Source organism: Pinus tabuliformis, chromosome 9, assembly GCF_031772625.1.
Source record: "Pinus tabuliformis cultivar Carrire ecotype Pingquan chromosome 9, CPIR1, whole genome shotgun sequence".
In the NCBI taxonomy this organism is placed as follows: Eukaryota; Viridiplantae; Streptophyta; class Pinopsida; order Pinales; family Pinaceae; genus Pinus; species Pinus tabuliformis.
This window is the reverse complement of record NC_142307.1, coordinates 799,702,050-799,724,505: the sequence shown is the minus strand read 5'-3', so window position 1 is coordinate 799,724,505 and position 22,456 is coordinate 799,702,050. Positions and strand designations below refer to the sequence as shown.

At 36.5% G+C, this 22,456-nt stretch overlaps 1 pseudogene; it reads left to right on the top strand.

Annotated features, from left to right (window-relative positions):
• The first annotated feature begins 1,639 nt into the window (after nucleotides 1-1,639).
• On the top strand, nucleotides 1,640-3,057 carry LOC149151186 (peroxidase A2-like; annotated as a pseudogene).
• The last annotated feature ends 19,399 nt before the right edge of the window (nucleotides 3,058-22,456 follow it).

Here is a 22,456-nt window from a genome sequence, read left to right as displayed (position 1 = left end):
CACACTCTATCATTTGGCATTCTTAATTTACTGCATAATAGAGGACTGACTTTCCTAAATTAGATCTACAAGATTGATGCATTGTGCATAGATCGCCAATCATGGAAAAGTACTAGGGACATTCAACTACGGAGGGGGAGGTCAGCGAATGGGAAGGCTATATCACCAAATTGAGAAATGCAGGCATCTCTCTAAATGATCAGCAGGACCACATGTCATGGGGGGTGGGGGGGCCTTGAAAAAGGGGCATCCTATCGTAAAAGAGATATACAATGGCATCCCTAGGGAGGCATTGGGACAGCAGGGAGACTCCTGGACTCAGAAAATTTGGAAAGGGGATATCCCCAACAAAATAAAGTGTTTTAGCTGGTTCGCTATAAAGGACAGAGTACTGACATGGAATAACTTACTAAACAGAGGATTCATAGGGTCGGGGATATGCCTCCTCTGTAAGGTAAGTAGTGAGGATAATGCACATTTATTTCTGCATTGCCCATATGCGATGGTTGTTTGGGAAGGAGTAATGGACTCATTTGGCATCAAGCCGATGGAGCAATTCACTACATTAAGAAGCTGCATTAGGAAGTGGTTTAAAACTCATGACAAATTTCGTTTTCTCCCTCTATACCTCATATGGATCATTTGGAGGAGAAGAAATGCACTCATATTTGAGAACAAGAATCCAACTATTAGGGAGGACGTAATCAAAACAGTGACATATTTCTTGGAGATAGGACCAGCCCAAATTGCAAGCAAACAAAGAAGAATCATCTGGAAAAACATATGGCATACACTCCCAGTGGGATTCTTGCATTCTTGCAGTGGGCGGAAATGTGGATGTGGAGTGTAAAAAGCTATCATTTTTTGTGGGAAGGAGGACAAGGCACGAATAGTAAGGCAGAGATTGTGGCACTATGGGGAGTGCTGATAGCAAGGAAATGGTTGAGATTGGAGAACCTATAAGTCTATGAGGATGCAAAAGGCATTATCGACTCGGCTAAGGGACTGAATAATTTCAACCCTCTGATCTTGAACAATTGGATGAAGCGCATCAAGACTATGGTGAGTACATATCAACTCATCAACATTGATCACATATATAGAAAACAAAACTCGATTCTAGACTTACTGTCCACAAGAGGTATTGAGAAAGATCCTGGTAAGTTTTTTTTACAGCACTTGAACATGGGATTAAGGTAAATGCTGGAAGTATCAACTTCTCAAAGAGTTAGATGCTAATGCCACTTCATGGGTAAGAAGGACAAAAGGGATGTAAGATATTGTAAGAAGATAAACACATTTTGAGTTTTCTTTTTATCATAAAAGATTCCTGAACTAAGTATGTTCGATAGCGAACTAATAGTTCGATAGCGAACTAAAGAGATTATGATTATAGAACTAGAGGTTAAGACTAGCAGGAAAGTGACCTCACTGTTAATTTTTTGGAAGTAATGAATGCTGTGGAAGCAAACTGTAATCAAGAAATATGTAATATGTATTATCTGTTTTTTTACTAACACAGAAGCGTTTTATCATTTCCAAACAAGAATTGCTACGAATCGCTGTGACCTTTTGGATTTCTATATTATCGTAAAGCATCCACTCGTAGAAGCCTATCAACTCTCCAGTGAAAGGATTCATGATGGCATTTCGTTCAGCGAATGTTATAGCCATTGCATTTGCATTAGCATTCATTCAATGCACCAGTGCTCAGCTGAGCCCTACCTTTTACCAGAATACATGTCCCAATGTTACCAATATAGTGGGGCAGGTCATCCAGCAAGCTCTGCAAAATGATTCAAGGATAGCAGCCTCTCTCCTTCGTATGCATTTTCACGACTGCTTCGTTAATGTAAGTAGCAATATGTCTCTTTACTGAAGAGATTTGTATTCAGCAAAAAGATTTGTAATACTGATACTTAATTCACTCTTTGATTTGAAGGGCTGTGATGGATCCGTTCTTTTAGATGACACGCCCACTTTTACTGGGGAGAAGACAGCACCTCCTAACCTCAATTCTCTCAGGGGTTTTGACGTGGTTGACAATATCAAGGCAGCAGTAGAGAGTGCATGCAGCGGAACAGTTTCTTGTGCCGACATTCTTGCCATTGCTGCAGAGCAGTCAGTCGTATTGGTTTGTATAAATCGATCATAATTCCTGATCGATCATAGATTATCTATGAAACGTACTAACATGGTTGGCTGCAACATGGTACAGTCCGGCGGCCCATCGTGGAGTCTGCAGTTAGGAAGACGGGATAGCACCACTACAAATGCAACTCTTCCGAACACAGCCCTTCCTGCACCTACAGACGACATCTCCACAATTATAGCGAAGTTCCAAAATGTGGGACTTTCCGTCACTGATGTAGTTGCTTTGTCAGGTATGGTAATTGCACTGTGCATCGTTTTGTTCGACAATTTGTAAATTCAACCAGTTGCGAACATTGTTTTCACTCTCACATTTTATGATTAAAATCCTCCCATGTATTTAATGGGAAGGTAATGTTACATAGTTAAATGTGACCATTATTGTTGCATACTGAATCGTTACACAGTTTATTCTGCACCATTCAAGATACGTTAATATCTTCCAATATACTTACACCATTGTTGATTGCTCGTTAAATACAGGTGGTCATACAATCGGGCGAGCTCGCTGCAGAGTGTTTGCGAACAGACTTTACAATTTCAACGGAGCAGGCAATCCGGATCCCACAATCAATTCCTTCTATCTATCAACCTTGCAGAGCATTTGTCCACAAAATGGTGACGGGAACAGCATAACATCACTTGATACGGGCAGTCCGGACAAGTTCGATAACAACTACTTCATAAATCTGCAAAAGAACATGGGGCTTCTACAGGCAGATCAAGAACTTCTTTCCACAAGTGGGGCAACCACCTTTTCTATTGTGAATGACTACATCAGTAGCCAAACCAATTTTTTCTCCAACTTTTCCAACTCGATGATAAAAATGGGAAACATAATTCCTCTAACAGGGAAAAACAGAGAACGGAGAAATTCGGCTGAACTGCAGGAAGGCCAATGGCTAGACAATCCCGGTCCCGTGATCTTGTTTCTTTCTGTTTCTAATTGGCCTGTGCTTTTTTCTGTTTCTTTCGATAACAATATACTTTTCACTATTAACTTCAGCAATATTTATTTAATATAAAATTATACAAATTTTAACAATAATTAAAATAATTTTATTGTAATTTGTTAAAGAATTTAGCTCAAATAATATGATATATATTTAGTGTCTCCTGCGGTATGAATTCAAATGTCTAGGGTAGTATAATCATATTTCATGCTATGTAGATTGTAAACTGACCCTTATATCATTTATGAAATAATTATTCTTCTGAGATGAAATTATGGCATTCCACTCAATAAAATATACTCGTTATTTTAAATTACCTTATAATTTACTTACAAATTCCAAACTTACTAAACTCCTTAAAATAATAAAGCGATAATTTACTCTCCAGCCTGTTACGTAATGTAGACAATTTTTTTAAAGAAAAATGTTAAATAACATATACAAATTTATTAAATAAACTTACATTGTTTATTTTTGTCGACTAACATCGGAAAGTTTCTTACTAAACTTTTTAAAATTATAAAGCTAAAGGAAATAGCCTCTTATAATTCACACTCTAACCAGTAGCATAATATTGATAAATTTATTAAAGGGAAATGGTATTACAGAGTAACATAATATTAATAAATTTATTAAAGGGAAATGTTATATAATAGAGACAAAATTATTGGAGTAAAATATTTTTTGTTATTAATTTTTTTTAAAGTAAATTTATAAGAATACATAAATTTATTAAAGGAAAATATTTTGTTATTTTTTTGGATTTCAGCTACTAATTTATTACAATTATTTTTTAATAATTTATTTTATTGTTGTTGATTTTAGGCTTCTGTGATTTATGTCAAGTTTTTTGAGAAGAATCTTTTAGGGAAATCACATAAATATTCTATCATTATTAATCTAAAATCTAGTAAATATCTTATTATTGAGATTAATAAATATATTATTACTAATTGTAATTTAAATAATTATTGTTGGAAGTAATGCTTCCATGTGTATGATGTGATCTATACATTTTCATTGTGAGTCCTTACTAGTTAATCTAGAAGTTATTGTTCCCTATGTCTGAGTTGTAGTTGTGACATTTTCGAGTCATAGATCCACTTTCTTAGGGTCTAGATTTGGTGAAGTTTCTGATTTATGTCTTATATATTTGTAATTGTTGTGATGAATAAAGATATCAAGTGACTTGTGTGTGTCATAATGTGCTCTCTCTATTTTTCTAACATAGTATCAATGCTGGTATTGGCTTGACTCCCTCAAGGGAGGGCGAGGAATATGTGAGGGATCCTAAGTGTTACTTTTTTTGTACATGTTAGTATAGATATGTGAGAGTTTATTTTTAGTGTGTGAAATTGTTTGTGATTCTGTGTGTGTAGATCTATTTGTTGTTTGCAACTTCTTCAAGCATCGTCGATGTCCGAGTCTTATGTTATAGTACTTAATGTCAAGCTTGGTAATTTAATTTGGTAAGTTTGTAGCTACGTCAAACCTTGTGACATCATTTGCAAATACAAAGGTGGAAAAATCTACTATGTTTCTTCCTTGCATTGCATTTGAGGATTTTGAACTTCAAAAGGTCACGATGGCACTAAAAAAGTTTCTAGATCACATGGAGTGTTTTAAAAGCTTAATTTCGCTTCCAACAAGTCATTGATTTCATCACTTGTTCTCTTGAGGCACTCTAGATGTCAATAGGACACTTGATGCGCCAATGTTGCAGGGAATTCATTGCGATTTCACAATGGTTATGGTTTCTTCCACCTTAACGACCTCTAGGTTATATAAGTTTATTTTTCTTGTTCATTTGCGTTTAATACCTCAAAATTCATCTGAAATTTTTTAAGAGTGCACTCAACTAGTCACTTTCATATCTATTCCTTCACCGCTGCATTTTTTTGTTGTGCTATTATCAAAAGTATTAGGGTTGGGTAGAAAGTCAAGATTTTGGAATCTTTTCTTGTGTGTAAGAGCTTAAAGGAGGTTTATAAAATTCGCACATCATCCATCAGCTATGCCGATTAGTCAGAGATCTGATCATTAGGTCAAATCATGCAAGTAAACGTTTGTTGCACTTTTGTTGTAGGTGCATATTTTGAAGAGATAGAGTTTTGTAGCTTAAACAGGTGTTATCTAACGAGTGTATGATGATCCTAAGGATGACTCTCACCTAGATATCACATTCAGAAGGCCAAAGGGTGATTTGAAATATGAAAAGAGAGAAGTCGTTGCGCTTTTGCTGAAGGAAGGAGAAAACACAGCAAAATTGCTGTGTTTTTACATAGTCAACCATTTGACCCTCCAACTCGGCTCCAAACCTCTAGAAATCGTTTTGTATGGTTATGAAAGGTATCTTTTGGTGTCATATTCGAGCCTCATTCTTATGAAGGCATTTAATGTCAATTTCCATGTGCTTAGTTGTTGCACTTTTTATTTAGAATTTGATGTTTAAAGAATGGGAGGATGTAGTATGATCAAAAGTGTTTTTATAGGTATATTATGTTCCAAGAATCATTATATAAAACCCTTTCAAAATTCAAGGAGGTCTCAAAATTCAGAAAGGTTGAACTTGTTGCATTTTTGCTACATTTTTTACTATGTTATTAGTCAACTTCAAGAGTAGTTTGGGACCAACTAGAGATGGATTTTGGAAAAATAAAAAAGGTTTTTGTCACACATTGGCCAAATAACAAAAAAATAATATTTTACATAGTTAGCATGGTTTGGAAGATATGCAATGACCTTTGAGGCCTATTTTTCAAAGAATAAAATTCGGTATTGTTTCTTGTTTCAACCATTGTTTTTTGGCACCCTTTTATAATAGTTGGAAGTGAATCATTAAGAAAGAAGAGGTTTTTATCAATAATGAATCAAATAAAAAATAACTCTCTTAGTTTTTATGCAAGTGTTACAGTTTGGGAATTACAAGTGCCATGTTGAGACCCATTTTTCACAATTTCACCAAGCCAAATTTGATGACATAGTTCTAGAATTGTTTGGAATTCGACTTGGTGGATCTCCAACTTGGCATAATTGACTCCAAATTGATTTGGTTCATGAAGTTTGAAGATTATTCTACCCAATTCTAATAGGCCTGGTTAAAAACTCATGTAAAAATATATAAGACCATGGTTGATAGGATACGTATTCCAAGTTGAATGGTGGGAAAAACATCCTAGTGGAGTGTCACTTTAGCTTAGTATGGCTAAGGAAATTGGAAAAGGCAATGTCAAAGGCTTTGGAAAGGCAAAATATCATTTTTTGCACATTTATTTATGAAAATAATGGGAATTAGGAGAAAAGGAAGGTGACTAGTCCCACATTGCATATGAGGAGGAAATTGAAGGAAAATAATGGAAAATGAAGAAAGTAGATGCCTCATTGATAAAAAGGATTCTGAGGATTAGTTGGAAATATTTTGCTAAAGTTTTGCATTGGATCAAGAAAGGAAAAGAAGGCAAGAGGAAGGAAGGAGAAAGCAAGGAAGAGCAGGAACAAGTAGCTACAATAGGATTCTTTGTAAGTATCGATTTGCATGTGTGTTTTCCTTGCTATATTTGGAATGCATGGTATTTCATGTGGTTCTTTTGTTGTTATGGTATGGGTTTTTCGAGGTGTGAGAATGTTTTTGACCTAGCCTTGCCATTTCTGGATAGCCATGGTGTGATGGGGTTCTCATGTTTGGTTGAGCTGGATTGTTGGATGGATTTGAAACTAAGTGAGGTGAATCTTCAAATGATAGAACACATGGCCTAGTGGTCCCTTAACTGGACTGTGGATAATGGAAAAGCCACTGACCTAGTAACCCCTGAACTAGAATATGGTTTGTGGTAAATCCAGGATTGTGTGCCTCGATGGGCCTAAGAATTCTTATCGGTGAATGGCAAGATATATGGTAAAGCCAAGAGGTGGATTGCTCTCCCTTGGGCCTAGTAATATCAGGATGGGGTATGCAGTAAAGCCTGAAGAGTGGGTCTCGGTTGAGGGCCTAGTGATTCAGTGTGGTTTGTGATAAAGCCTGAGAGACTAGGAGACAGGAAAAATCCTCACAGTGTAGATGGAGAAATCTGGTGGCATCCATGTTTGTTTGGCCTAGTTATCTGGTGGAGATCATGGTGAAGCCTATTATTACATGTTTATTGTGTTTGACTAGTGATCCGAGATGGATTATGATAAAGCCTGGTTTCTATTGATGAGGGTGAGGTGGTTTAGCCTTGGGATGCCCTAGTTGGTTCTTTTGGTTTGAGTCCGACATTTATGCTTGAAATATTGCACGAGGGTGAATGGCTGAAGAGAGATTTGGCTCAGCCATTCTATGGTCAGGTGGAACGTGGTAGTCCCATCTTGGGTTTGGATTTTACATCATTAATATGGGGTTATTTCTCCTTGTATTTCTATGAGTATTAAATTGGTTTATATGTGGATCATATGGCTTTTATTTCCTTGGTATTTTTGTTGCTATTATGTTGGTTATGTATATGTTTTATGAGAATGGATATGTATGCCTCTCCCATGTTTTTACTGTTAAAAGAATGAACAATGTATCTATGACCTAATAAATGATAATGCAACAAATTATATAAAGGAATTATGCTTCTTAGAGATTATCATATAAGTATGAGACCCCTATGTTTACATCTATTGTTTACACCTGTAGATTACATTTTTGTGATGTGTTTGACGAAATGCTTGTGATGGCTAGCACGGGTCTAGTTAAGGGCTTGTTCAAGTATTTGCATTTTCATCCTCGTTTATTTGTTATCTTTATTTCTTGAAGGTGTCATTCAATTATGGGAAGTGACCTAGGTTCTGGGCCTTAAAAGTGGCTCAAATCTCAGGGACATTGGCACAGTACTGAGAAAAATAGTCCTTGGACGCTAGCATGCCTTGGCTTGGGAGCATCCAAAGCCTCCTGGATGCTATCAGGTCCATACCATGGAGTGTCTCGGCATCAAGTGGTCTAAAACCTTAGTAGGATCTAGGGGCATGATACCTGAGTGGTTTGGATGGCTCCCGAGAGTGTTTTTATTGATTTGAAAGGTATGTTTAATGTGTTTCCATTGATTCCACTTCCTTAAGGTGACCTAGGAGGTTGAATCATATTATAGTAGTCTCTCATCACATGTTTACTGTGGTTGGATGGTTACTTGGGTAGATGTTGGAGGAGGGTGTTACAGAGTGGTATCAGAGCATGGTTCACCCCTCGAACTAGATAAGCAGTGTGTTAGTCATGCATTCATGTCAGTTTCATAGGTGTTCCTTATGTTTGTAGTCCATGTTCTTGTTGCATTTGCATGGTGTTTATCATGGTTGTAGTGATGTCGCCATGTGAAAGTTGATGGTGTTGTTGTGGAATGTGTCGTCATGAGTGTATGGTTGTATATGTATTTGTTATGCATGTCAGTGTCTATATGTTGTTATGCATGCATTGTCATGGTTATAGATATGCATGTATAGTAAGTCAAACATGCATTGTGAGGTCATCGTATGCAATTAGGTCATCATGATGTAGTTATTATGTTATGATTATTATGTGTTGACGGAGATAAAGCAGAAGATGCAGACCATCAAAGTGAAGTTGCAGCATTGGACCTCGAGGCAAGAGCATGTCATCATACATGTTTGTATGTTGGGCATTCAGGTATGTACGTTAATGGATTTATATGCATTAGGTTTATATACATTAGGTTTATGTACATGTATATTGATGTTATGGTTACATGTATGATATATGCTAGTTGATTATTATAGTCCTATGCACATGTGTCAGATAGTCATGAGTGATAGTATCTCGTGGTTGTATGCATTACTATTGTTGTTGTATGTTAAATAACTTGATGACTATGTTATATGTTTTTTATGAGTATGTTATAGGTTAACATATAGTTGTTATATGATAGTTGGCTTGATGATTAGGTTATATGTTCTTGATGATCATGATATATAACTTGTTGTTGTTATATGCTAGTAACTTTATTAATAGGGCTTTTGCATTAATATCTTGATGTTATATGTATCATATTAAGTTGGATTGGTCTATGAAAATGGTTAGGGTCATGACATTCAGGTATGAGTTAATATGTTGTGATATTATGTCATACTAATCTAGATTGACCATGAATATGTGATTATTATGTATGAATGATACTTTTTTATGAGTATATGATGTGAACATGTTAGTCAGTGACTACTATGGATGTCATTATCTTATTTATGTTTGAGTTGATGTGTTGTAAAGTTATATCATGTTAACTAGATTGATTGTGTAGACAACATAGCCTCCCCTTAGATACATTAATATATGATTTGGCTTATGTCATCTATTGGATGTTTGAGTGTTTGATTATGTCATCTACTTGATTTATTTAACATGGTATGTTTGTAGGTTGGTTGAATGTTTGACGAATTTCATAATATGAGTATGTGTTCAAATGATCTTGTTTTAAGATGGTGATACTAACACATATGTGTTGAGATAGTTGACATGTACTTGAGTGTAATAGGTGACAATTGTAGCATTATTTCTAATGACTATGAGTTGACTATGGATTATGACATGATTGTTAGTCTTGGTAAGGGTTGATTTCGAATTAATAGATATAATTGTCTTTATATTTAGAACATGTGGTTGACATGTGTGATTAGTTGCAGGGTAACATGCTTGGCAAGGTAAGATAATTGGTATATTGTTACATTTATTTATGCACTGATAGTTATGTGTTTATAGTAGTACGATGCAGGGAGTTGCTTGACAAAGAAATTTCCATGAAATATTGAAGAAAGCTCAGGTTGAGCTTTCCCTTGGCATCATTGTGAACCATGGGGATTGAGTCATGGTGTTTGTTGTCATTCTTGTTCTTTTGGTCTTCTTTTCTTTTTTTTTGTGCTTGATTGCGGTTTTGTTTATGTCTTGTACATGGCCATGCCACTTTGGTTGCAATGTCATATTATTGTTGGTTTTCATGGTCTTATTCTTGTTTTCTTCTTGTTCTTGCATTTTAAGTTTTGAGTCTTGGGAATTGGTTGGGAAAGAAGAAATTTGATGGAACTCTGGTAGAGATGTGTAGAACCCAACAGGTAAAAAGAGACTCAGATGAAGTTGGTGCATTTGTAAAGGCAGCTAAAGGAAAGAGTATGACAGTGAGTTGGATTGGTTGGGTCTATTTGGGTAAATGGACAACGGATAGGCAGACACAAGAAAGGTAAGAGGAAAGGTGAAGTAAATGGATCTGAGGTGCCAGGTGCCTTGGTTATGTTAGGAATGATTTTTCTTAATGTTGTCCATGGTGTGCACAAATAAATGAAATTCTCTTAACCATGACCTTATGATATTTGGTAATTATGTTATGATCATGATTATGTTGATGTTGATGTTTATATATGTATACATGTATGTATGTATGTATGTCATGTCTCACAGGGTCGTCATGGATCATGGTGGTTTAATGTTAATGTTTATGTATATGTATGTATATATCCATGTATCTATGTCATTTTCCGACAAGGTTGTCAGGGATCATTCTTGTGGAGGAATGATTGCTTGTGAAAATGGATGGCATGACAAGTTTCCTGGTTTATGAGAAATCAAGTGGAAGAGTAGTTATGACAAATATATGAGGTAAGTATCATGTGGTTATGAGTCGATATTATGTGATTATATTATGTCTATGTTATGGATAGGCTATACCGAGGGATACGTCAGTGAAATGAAGGAATTTTGGTCTGTGGCATGCTGAGACAAGCATGGATAAGACACTTGAAGCAAGGTTTCTTGGTAGAGATAGTGTGGTTTTGGATGTGTGGTACTACCATTGTGTGTATTATGTATATGTTTTACGTGTTGCATATGTGATGTTGTACACATGCGGTGTGGTGTATATATAGTGTGTGTACATGTTGTTTATGCAAATTTATGTATAGGGTGGTACATATAATGTTGTGTCCATATTTTGTTGTGTGCATGTTCGATATGCAATGCTGTGTACATGTTGCATATGCAGTGCTATGTGCATATGGTGTTGTGTGCATGTTGTACATGTGGTTCTATGTACATATGGTGTTGTGTGCATGATTGTACAAGTGGTGTTGTGGGCATGTAGTGTTGTGTACATGTTGTACATGAGGTGCTATGTGAAGATGGTGTTGTATACATGTTGGATATATGGTTTTGTGTACATCTGGTTTTGTATACATATGCATGTGGTGTTGTGTATGTATGGCATTGTGTACAGGTTGTACAGGTGGTACGACGTACATGTGGCATTGTGTACATGTTGTGCAAGTGGTTCCATGTACATGTGATGTTGTGCACACATTGTGCAGGTGGTGCTTTTTACAAGTGGTATTTTGTACATGTTGTAAATATGGTACTCGTGTACATGTGGTATTGTGTGCATGTTTTACATGTTGTGTTGCGGGCATGTGGTACTATGTATGTGTATTGTGTAGTCATGGTATCATGACATATGGGTGTTGTGTTGTACTCTGTGTGCGTATATGTATTATGTTGTACATCAGGTGTAGGTGTATGTATTGTGTAGTGGTGTACAGTATATGTAGGTGTATGTATTATGTTGTGTTGTACACTGGGTATAGATGTATGTGTGGTATGTGAGATGTAGGTGCATGTATTGCATGGTGTTGTATATCGTGTGTGGTTCACACTATGTGTATGTGCACATGGCTGAGGAGAAAGCACTCAGTGTTTTCCGGGTGTGGCAACTAATTCAGAGTGTGTATGGAATAAGGACAATGTTATAAGCTAAGGATTGATTAAAGGATAAGTATCAATATTTTATTTCAGTTTTATTATGCATGTGATTTATGATTCCGGTATAGGATAATTACATGTGATATTTGATTATGGTTTATGATGGTTACATGTGATTTATGGTTTTGATCTATGATGGTTTTGTTTTGAGCTAACCTGATGTGATATGTTTATACATGATGATTTAGTCAAAGATGCTAGTTTGACTTGTTTTGATAGGAAGCAAACATAATTGAAAGTACACCTTGTTGACGGGCCACCAATGAGGTATGATTTGAATTTATTTCAATTGATTTTAAATCTAATGGAAAACATGTGCTTGGTACAAGAAAGCATGAAATACCTAGTTGGGTGATTGAAATTGATTGCAAGAATTTGTAATAGCAAAAGGAACTGGAAAATGCAGTAGTACGCTGGTAAAGTATCCAGGAACAGGACCATTGTGGGACACTGGTACCCAATAGTGTCCATTGATTTCCAGGAGCATGCTATGATTGGTATGATGGTTTTGAGGTAGGTATATGCCTTGGTTATTTGACCTTTTGATGCGAGGACACCTTGCCAATGGATGGATCACCTTGGATAAGGGATGCTAGGGAACTTGCAACGTGAGTCACTGCACGGAAGGGGTGACATGGTTGCCTGAGTGATTGTGTAGCAGAGAAGGGAAGGCTAGGGATATATCTGTTTTGGTCATTATCATTACCATATGGAATCAAATGCACATTGGGAGTGTTCCCTCAAACAATGTTCAGATAATTTTTCACTAAGAGAACAAGTGGCCCTGGATTGTAGCATTGGACATTGGATGCAGATTTGACCTTAGAGTAGATTTTGGACTTCTTGGGAAGTAGGTGAATCCTAATATTACTTTGAGGGTGGAGGTGTGAGCCTCTAGATTCACTTGTTGCGGATGCAAGCATCGTATCTTTTTATTTTCTAGTTGAGAAAATGTGCATATGTGTATATGTGTATGTCATTGTGAATACTGTATCGAGATGGATTTATAAATCTCCATAGACAGTATGGTTATTTATTGGTTGAAGAAAATGTGTATGCATATATATGTGGTCATTATTTTAAATACTATAATGATTTGTGTTATAAAGCTCCAGTAAACAATATGTTTGTCATGTTTTAGCAAATGGTAATTGTAAATATTGCAACGAGTTGTGTTATAAAACTCCATAGGCAGTATGCTTTGTTGTCAGCACTCTTGCTGGTTGTAGGTGTCATTGAACACTAAGGACGGTGATCCCCTAAGGGGGAGGGTTCTATAACAACCTTGGTTAAAAAATCATGTAAAAATATATTGGACAATGGTTGATGGGACACGTATTCCAAAATGAATGGTGGGAAAACTATCCTAGTGGGTGTCACTTCGGTTTATTATGGCTAAGGGAATTGGCAAAGGAAATGGAAAAGGCTTTGGAAAGGAAAAATGGCATTTTGGGAAAAAAAAATTATGAAAATAATGGAACTTAGGAGAAAAGGAAGGTGAAAGGTCACATGATGCATGTGAGGAGGAAATTGGAGAAAAATAATGGAAAATGAAGAAAATAGAGGCCTCATTAATAAAAATGCTTTTGAGAATAAGTTGGAAAGTTTTTGCTCAGGTTTTTCATGAGATCAAGAAATGAAAAGAAGGCAAGAGGAAGGAAGGAGCAAGCAAGGAAGAGCAGGATCAAGAAGAAGCTATAATAGGATTCTTTGCAGGTATCGATTTACATGTGTGTTTTCCTTGCTATATTGGCATGCATGGTATTGCATGTGGTTATTTTGATATTATGGCATGGGTTTTTCCGAGTGTGGTAGTGTTTTCAACCTAGCCTTTCCATTTCCGAATAGCCATGGTGTGATGGGGTTCTCATATTTGGTTGAGCTAGATTACTGGATGGATTCGAAGCTAATTGAGGTGGATCTATGCATGTTAGAACACATGGCCTAGTGGTCCTTAAACCAGATTGTGGATTACGGTAAAGAGGCTGACCTAGTAACCCTTGAGCCAGACTCTGGGTTGTGGTAAAGCCATGATTTTATGCCTAGGTGGGCCTTAGAATCCTTGTTGGTGAATGAAGGGATATACAGCAAAGCCAAGAGTTGGATTTCTCTCCATTGGGCCTAATAATCTTGGGATGGGATATGCGGTAAAGCCTGGAGAGTGGGTCTCAGTTTAGAGCCTAGTGATCCAGTGTGGATTACGGTAAAGTTTGAGAGACTAGGAGACAGGAAAATTCCTCACGGTATAGGTGAAGAGATCCAGTGGCCTCCATGCTTGTTTGACCTAGTGATCTGGTGGAGATCATGGTAAATCTTATTATTACATGTTTATTATGTTGGCCTAGTGATCCAGGATGGATTACGGTAAATCCTGGTTTCTATTGATGATGGTGAGGTGTTTTAGCCTCGGGATGCCCTGGTTGGTTCCTTTGGTTTGAGTCCCACATTCATGCTTGGAATATGGCATGGGGTGAATGGTTGAAGAGAGATTTGGCTCTGCTATTCTATAGTTAGGTGTAACGTGGTAGTCCCATCCTAGGTTAGGATTTTGCATCATCAATATGAGGTTATTTCTCCTTGTATTTCTATGAGTATTATACTGTTTTATATTTGGATCATATGGCTATGATTTTCTTGGTATTTTTGTTGTTATTATGTTGCTTATGTATATGTTTTATGACAGTGGTTATGTATGGTTCTCTCATGTTTTTAAAGGTAAAAGAATGAATAATGTATCTATGACCTAATATACGATAATGCCGCAAATGATATAAGAATATAATGCTTCATAGCGATTCTAAAATAAGTATAAGACCCCTATGCTTAAAGCTATTATTTACACCTATAGAATACATTTTTGTGATACGTTTGATGAAATGTCTCTCATGGCTAGTAGGGGTCCGGATAAGGGCTTGTTCAAGTATTTGTATTTGCATCATTGTTTCCTTGTCATATTTCTTTTTTGAAGGTGTCATTCAATTATGGGCAGTGACCTGGGATCTTGGCCTGAAAAATGGCTCAAATCCTAAGGAGGTTGGCACAAAACTAAGCAAAATAATCCCTAGACATTGGCATGCCTTGGTGAGAGTGTCCATAGCCACTTGGACACTGTCACGTTCATACCACGGGAGCGTCCAGGGGTCAAGTGGTCTAAAACATCAGTGGGACCCAGGGGCACAATACCTAAGTCGTTGGGATGGCTCGTGGGAGTGTTGTTGATGATGTGGAAGGTATGATTGACGTATTTCCGTCGATTCCACTTCCTTAAGGTCACCTAGGAGGTTGAATCATATCATAGTAGCCTCTCATCACATGTTTACCCTGGTTAGTCGATTACTTGGGCAAATGTGGGAGGAGGATGTTAGACGAATCCCATGATTTTGTCTTCTGTTAGCATATCTTTGGTTAGTCAAAAACCAAACCCTAGATAGTAGGATATGGGCAGATTTTTCAAATATTTTATTCTTAAAGAATTGTAACCTCTTCCTACCTTTGGGAAAATGATGGATTTTGACTTCCTTAGTCCAGCGATGATGTATTTGTATACATTTCACGAATTTTAGTGTGAAAAATGTTGATTGGGGAAGTAGTAAGAGAGATCCGCTCTTTGATATTGTAAACTATGGAGTTTTAATACAAGTGATCAATATAGAAGTACACAGCTCTTTTTCTCAAGGATTTATGTGTCATCAACTTCTGGTGATTTTTTCTTTCTGCGTTTATGTGTTATTTTCTGGTTATCCATGAACATGTACTTCTTTTCATTATTTGAATGAAGACTATATGTTATAGAATTCATCCTAGATAGATGCTAATTTGTTTCATTCCATTTCAAATAATACCAATGTTTTTCATCTAAAGTTAAGCGTAAAATTCATGCTTGATAGATGCTTTATGTTTAATGGGTTGTGATTCTTAATTCCTCTACCATATGCTACAACGAATTTAGAGATACAAAAGTTTTGGCTACATTTCCCTTGTCCTAAATCTGCTCCATAACAAGTTATTGATCACTTTAATAAATTAGACTCCATTTCCAAATGTATATCTCTATTTCTCTGCCATTAAAATTTTAGAAACCTATTCCTCTCTGATCTCAATACCTAGCCTAAAACCGAAGACAACCAGTCATCTAAGTGACTGGAGATTCATATAGAGAGAGCTCTCTCCGAAGCTGGATGGGCTAGATTCCAGTTTTAAAGTGATTTGTGGTTACCTTTGTGTTTCGTTCCTACAACAAAAGGAAATTACAAAGTGATAACAGTCAGATCCTTCTGTGATTTTTCTATTTGTAAAGTTTTGTATGTGATTATATGCTCGGAACCTATAGAGTTAAATTCATACCTGGATGGTTTTGTCAAAATTGTGTGCACCATCATATTATAAATTTGTAAAATTGTGCCCACGAACTATACATTTTGTTGCACGGATCTAGACTTGAGATCTGGATTTGTGATCTGGTGCGGAGGATATTCAAGTGGCTAGTGATATATGTCAAAAGTGTTAAAATTGGAGGTAGATCTCAATTAAAAGTGTTTATGTTGCAAGTTTGTTTCAATCTCAAATTTTGGAGTTTGCATTTTAAACATATTGAGTCTAGTCAACTCAATATGTGAGTGTAAGTTTGTTGGAATTGACCACTCTAACAAATGCTTTGTGAAGACGAGAAAACGCCAAGATAAAGATTGAACAAGATGAACAACTTTTGACCTGTGCTAAGGAGGGATGTGGTGACTTGTATATGCCTGGATGATAGCTAATAGTTTGATGATTATTGAGTTTGTAGTTGTAAGATGTCTTTGTCAAGTAGTTTTCTATTTCTTTCAATTCTGGTTATAAAAAGGCTTGGTGGCTTTTAAAATGGAAGCCTCAATGTCTGAAACATCAATTCTTGTGTTAGTAAGGTCAAGTTCTTTGATCAAATTTTGAAAACATTTAGTATGGAGACCTCCATCCTATCAACTAACGGATAGATGAAAGAAAACTATTCGACAAATGGTGGTTGGTACATAAGATGGTTCATTACTTGACGACTCTTATTGTGGAAGCCCCGACGAGTCGAGGTGTCAATATTGTTGATCTTGCAAAGTTTATCAACAATGGTTAGAGGAAATTACATTTTAAATGGAGGTAAACTGACAAATCAAAGATGCGGTGGTGAAAGAGTGATGTTTGTGGGATTCTGGAGTGGATGTGAGTGTTGATGAAGACTAGTTTGATAGAGATTCATTTATTTTTGTAATGTGTGTTTCTATATTTGTCACGTAAGCATTAAGGGAGGGCGTTGGAAGTAATAATTCCATATGTATGATGTGATCTATAGGTTGTCATTATGAGTCCTGAGGTGTATATCTGAGTTGTAGTTGTATCATTTCCAAATCATAGATCCACTTTATTAAGATTTGTGATGAATAAAGATATAAAATGATCTATTTATGTCATAATATGGTTTTTCTATTTTTCTAACATTAAAATAATTTGTATTCAATAAAATATTTTTAATAAAACTATAAAAATAATGCCACATTATTAATAATTTGTTATAATATATGATGGTTTGTTATAATATATTAGTGATAATAAAAATATAAAAAATAATATTATATTAAAAGATTTGAAAAAAAAATTACAATTTATTTAAATATAGTTTATAAATAATAAAAAAATAGTTTTTGGAAAGAAATTATGTTTCTCAAAATTGCATTATTAATCGTCTCAACCAATCAATTTACTTGTTTGCTAACGCAAATTATAATATTTAACTTTAAAAATAATTAAAGTATTTTTTATTTTAATTCAAAAAAATTGTTAACATTTTATTAGATTACATTATAATGTTTAACTTTAAAAATAATTTAACATAAATCATTAACATTTTATTGAACTACATTATAATGTTTAACTTTAAAAATAATTAAAATATCTTTTATTTTAATTTAAAAAACAATTCGTTAACCTTTGATTCCACAAAAATTTAGATGTCTAATTCTTGGTGTGATCCATGCGATCTAACCGATAAAATTTGCTAATCCTAGGACTTTCCCGTATTCATAGCCATTATGCTTTTTGCAACATCTTTCTTAAGATGATCTTCTAACCTGGCCTTTTTCCATGCCAATACCAACAACTTTCTTGGCATTGGCAAGTGGTTTTCGTTGATGAGTTTTTGCATCCATATTAATGTGTTTGTGTGTGCCCGCTGGAACTCCCACACCTCAGACTCTCTTTCTTTCTTTGTTCAGTTATAGGTCATGATTCTGCTTATTTCTTCTATACTTAGTTTTAATGGGTTGAAGATTAAATGCATATGACTCTCTTTCTTTCTTTGTTCAGTTATAGGTCATGATTCTGCTTATTTCTTCTATACTTAGTTTTAATGTGTTGAAGATTAAATGCATATTTTATCCTTACTCAACATCATGAATGTTTTGATTTCTCCAGGGAAGAATGTTTCACAACTTTGTTAACCTGGTTGAGAGTGGGCTAAACTTGTTTTAACTTGTTTTAATATATATATATATAGTTTGAATGGGTCTAATGGTTAAGAGCATGTGTTTTTTTCCAAAATATTACAGGTTCAAAATTAGTTAAAAAATAGATGCTTTAGTGATTTATAGAAATAAGTTCTTTGTCTTTAACTTTAAAATTGAATAATAATAATAATAATATATAGTCTTTAAAGATAAAAACAATATCACAATGATAACATTATTCTTATATTTATTTGTAAGGTAGATAGTAATTCCTTTCAGATAAGTCAATTCTTTGCATTAGGATATAAAATTTTCCATGTAATTATATTTTTACGGTTGCAGAAGAGGCAATAAATGATGTATAATGCCAAGTAAAAAGGAATGTAGAATATGCAGTCAGAGTCCTAGGCTAAGCTTGTAAATGAATGTCAGATTTTGGAATATTTAATGGACATGAAGCAATCGAAACAGCTGACTTTAATAATGTATATTAAATTTCCAAAATATTTCGATTTCCATGAATGCACCGACAAATGTATATTAAATTTCTAAAATATTTCTATTTCCGTGAATGCACCGACAAAATCATGTGGGCATATTGAATGGAGAAATCAATACTCCACCACTTCTCTATTTTCGATACAGGTTAAATATTTGGTGGTTATTGTGTTTTGTTTTAACGTAACATAGTCAATATATACAGAATATGTCGATGATGATATAAAAAAGAGAGACATGAATTAGGCAGGGTGGTAGAGCCCTGAAAATAAGCTAAATATTTGGTGGTTATTGTGTTTTGTTTTGGAAACTCCTATTTCATAGATTATAGAAAAGTAAATGCTGCCTGACATGCAAGGCAAATAATTTTCGCCCTCTGAGTGACAGCACTAGAATCGAGATAGCAGCTTAGAGAGAGGGGTGAAAGCTATCTGCCTTGCATGTCAGGCAGCATTTACTTTTCTATGGTCTATGAAATAGGAGTTTCCTTTTGTGTTACCATAACGTAGTCAATATATACAAAATATGTCTGATAACAAAAAAGAATGACATGAATTAGGGAGGGTGGTAGAGCCCTGAAAATTTTCCAAAACTTATTGTGGATGAACTCCTTGGAGTTTATGAATGAACATAGTCCGAGTTATTCCATTTGGTTTTCTCTTGTAATACCCCATGTATGTTAGGAATGTTATCGTCTCAAATATCTCTCACATGACCGCCATAACCATACTAACTGATACATAATAAGACAACAATGTTTGTATATTTGCTTCCCATGGCCTTGCTTTATACAGTGTTTCGTTTTGTTATTTCCAAGGGCAAATTCCAACGGTACAATGATCTGTATGTCTTACCATATGTTTTATTTTTTATTTTTCTATAAATATTTCTCTCATTTACACAACAAAATAAGAGCTGCTGGAGGCAGCAGTAGTCCCTGCCGAGCAAGTCAAGAGCTGGATAATCATGGGTAGAGCTATAATTTTATGTTCTTTACTGTGCCACAGTTTGAGAAGAATAAAAATAAAAAAATCCTCAATTGAAACATGTAAAGCATTTAGGTACGGATGTTGCTTTCAAGTGATGCTTCTTTTTCTGTATAAGAGAAATGAATTTGCATGTCTGCTCCAGGAGAAAGAATGTTGAACTTTTCATCAAAAACATATATTCCAAACAAGGTTGAACTTGTAATAAAAAATATCGATTCCATGTACCACAATGAAAAGACAAAAAGGGTGAAAGAAATGTATCCTTCTTGGATGAAGAAAGTTATATAAAGTTATATTGCGTATGCAGATTTTTTTTAAGAAAGAAATGTATCCTTCTCGGATGAAGAAAGTTGTATATAGTTATATTGCGTATGCAGATTTTCTTGAGAAAGATCCATATTTTTCAGACTTCCCAAACTCAGAATACAACCCTGAGTACAATTTTGAGAAACAACATAATAATTGAGAGGGTTTAAAATACAAAATAAAAAACTAAATAAAATTTTCCATACGCTCTCTATAGGCGTGCAATCTCATCAGAGCTTCCTACGATCTCTTGATATGTGCTAGTGATACATAATACAAAAACACTGAATTCATCAAACACTAGCAGCGACGTTAAACATATTAATTTACTATACTATAAAGTCATTATCATTGTAATATTTCAAATTTTTTTTTGGATATGGTTAAAATGGATGATTTTTTTTTTTTTTCTAAGTAAGAGTAATCTATTGATAAAAATAAAAAGGTATTTACAAAGGTGTCTTGGCCGGAAAGGAACACGGCCTAACTCAGCTTGCTGCCATTAACAAGATCTGAGACTGCCCCAACAGAGGGGAAACCAGTCTGATAGAGAGAGAGATACAAAAGAACACCAAAAATTATCCACAGTTTTCTGAAAAAGAACCAATAAAACAACATTGCAAACCCAGCAACCCCACCCAAAACCAGCGGACCACCCAGAAAACCGGCAGTGCGTCCGCACTGGACCGCCAACCTGGACAAAAAGAGGCAGAAAAAACCAAGAGCTAAGTGAAGTGCCACCTGGCATTCGTGACGCGCGTAATGAAATCCTCCGTGGCAGGTTCCTCCACAATCGGGCAAGCCCAGTCATCTGGGTTGTCTGACTCAGTATGGCCCACTGCCTGCTGCTCGCCTTCTCTGCTGCCGGCTTCCAGCTGCGGGCCCGACGTGTCCGTCATGCGGCTTTCCACAGCCTGCGTGTCACTCTGCAGGCCCAAATCCTCATGCGAGCTGCCAACGACGGCCTTCCCATTCCGTTTGTTCCGACCACCATTACCACCTTGAGCTTCTTCATTGTCTCTGTTTCGACTCGGTCCAGCTCTATGCATCTCGTCCATGGAGATTGTCATCGGGATACTCTGCTCTGCTTCCTCAGTAATGGAGATGGAAATAGTGGCGATGATGATCGGTCTGTTTAGAGAGCTTCTGAATTGGAATTGCGTGGTATGGGGGGTCTGGTGCAGGGGCAAAGGGAAGGGAGCAGAGCGCACAGCCGTCGCACCGCTACCAGAGCAGTGAAGGCCTGCTCTGCCCCGGCCACTTCTGGTGTTTGGATAGTGGGGATTTTCCGCCGAGGAAGTTGGAGAATCCGAGATACTGCGATGCCGAGCCTGAGACCGAGAGCTACCACCCCGCGTGCCGCCACGTCTGCTAAGCATACGGTGGCGAACCATGGTGGAAGGAGGAGCAGAGAGAGAGTCAGGGTAAGCGGAGGGGGAGTAGACAGGGGATTTGGGCACTGAGGAATCAGAATGCTGGAGAGCGGGTGCTGAATTGCAGAGAATTGTTTGGGAATGGTGGTAACCATTGCCCGAAACAAGGCTGCAGACAATCCAACAACGTCGCCCTGTGCTGGTTCTTTCAGTATGCTCGGCCACCTGCAGAGGGCAAGCGCAATGGAACAGGGGAAGAATGCCAGGTTTGTGAGCGGGCGTCATGGTTAAATAGGGTATGGCTCTGCCTCGGCTATAGCAGGCATTTAATGCCATCTGCGAGGTGCTCTGAGGAGTATTAACTCTGGTCTTGGGAAGATTGCCAAGGGCCAAGTGGCCAGCCCGTCCACCGTCGTCCCATCTTCTCACCGCAAGCGCATTAATGGTCACCCGCATCCGGGGGATGAGCTTCCTGTTGCACCAAGTCAGTGCAAGTTTGCAGTTGATTCTGGTCATCTATGATGTCGAGCGGTCCATAGTGAAGGATCTGGTCTTGATCTGTCCCAATGTTTGCTAGAAGATCAGCAACTTTGTTACAGTCCCTTTTGACATGAATAAAAGTTATTGCTTTTCTGTCTTTTATCCATTTCTCTATTGTTTCAAGCCTAGTCATTAGTCTCCAACTGTTGACAACTCGTAAGGCAGATCTTCCTTGTTGTATTTGAGTAGCCATATTGATGAGGATTTGAGTATCCCCTTCTATAAGGATTGGATAGAGATTATGTTGGTCAGCGAGCTTCATACCTTGCCACAGGCCTTCCAATTCTGCTGAGTTGTTCATGTCCCATCCAATGGAGCCAAAAAAAGATAATAAGGGTTGGCCCTCATGATTTCTAAATATGCCTCCATATCCTGCTTTGCCCAAGTTGCCTTTGGAGGCTCC